This window comes from Somniosus microcephalus, chromosome 4, assembly GCF_052327205.1.
Source record: "Somniosus microcephalus isolate GS21.2 chromosome 4, FLI_Smic_1.0, whole genome shotgun sequence".
Lineage (NCBI taxonomy): Eukaryota > Metazoa > Chordata > Chondrichthyes > Squaliformes > Somniosidae > Somniosus > Somniosus microcephalus.
In genome coordinates this window covers 36,658,617-36,660,007 of record NC_140990.1, presented here as the reverse complement: position 1 = coordinate 36,660,007, position 1,391 = coordinate 36,658,617, and positions in this window count along the sequence as shown.

Sequence of the window (1,391 nt, the reverse complement as noted above, 5' to 3'; positions counted from 1 at the left end):
TTTTTGGCCTGCTAAAACCGCTAGCACCTCCTCCCTCTCGATGCTAATATGTTCAAGTATGTCACAATCCCCTTGCCCGATTTCTATGTCTGCATCGTCTTTCTCCATAGTGAACACAGATGCAAAAAATTCATTTAAAACCCCACCTACATCATCTGGTTCTACACACAGATTGCCACTTTGGTCCCTAATGGGCCCTACCCTTTCCCTGGTTATCCTCTTGCCCTTAATATACTTATAAAACATCTTAGGATTTTCCTTTATTTTGCTCGCCAGTGTTATTTCATGGCCCCTCCTCGCCCTCCTAATTTCTTTTTTAAGTATGCCCCTGCACTTTTTATACTCCTCTAGGGCTTCTTCCGTCTTTAGTCTTTTGTAACTGCCAAAAGCCCCCCTTTTATTTCTAATGCATTTTTGTATCTCCCTTGTCATCCAAGGTTCCCTTTGCTTGTTGGTCCCACCCTTGACCTTTACAGGAACATGTTGGCGCTGTACTCTCTCTATTTCCCTTCTGAAAGTCTCCCACTGTTTTGATGTGGATTTTCCTATAAGTAGCTGCTCCCAGTCCACTTTGGCCAGATCCTGCCTTATCATATTAAAATCGGCCTTCCCCCAATTTAGAACCCTTATTTCCGGGCCGTCTTTGTCTTTTTCCATGACCACCTTAAATTTCACCGAATTATGGTCACTGTCGCCAAAATGCTCTCCTACTGATACTTCCACCACTTGCCCGGCTACATTCCCCAGAATTAGGTCCAGTACCGCCCCCTCTCTTGTAGGACTTTCTACATGTTGGCTCAAAAAGCTCTCCTGGATGCACTTTAAGAATTCTGCACCCTCTAAGCCTTTCACACTCTGACTATCCCAATTTATATTGGGGAAGTTGAAATCCCCCACTATTATTACCCTATTATTTTCACACTTCTCTGAGATTTGCCTACATATCTGTTCCTCTATCTCCCCCTGACTGTTTGGGGGCCTATAGTACACTCCCAGCAAAGTGCTTGCCCCCTTTTTGTTTTTAAGTTCTACCCATATGGCCTCATTTGAGGAACCCGCTAATATATCATCCCTCCTTACAGCAGTAATTGACTCCTTAATTAATATTGCAACACCCCCTCCCCTTTTACACCCCCCTCTGTCTCGCCTGAAGATTCTATACCCCGGAATATTGAGCTGCCAGTCCTGACCCTCCCTCAACCATGTCTCCGTGATGGCAACAATATCGTACTCCCATGTGTTCAACAACAACTTCAGTTCATCCACCTTATTTGCAAGACTCCTTGCATTAAAATAAATGCCTTCCAGCCCTGCCATATTCCCTTTTGCCTTCACATATTTGCTCTGCCTTCCCAGCTGACTTGTTTTTTCCTCTGTATTTGGCTGTAAAT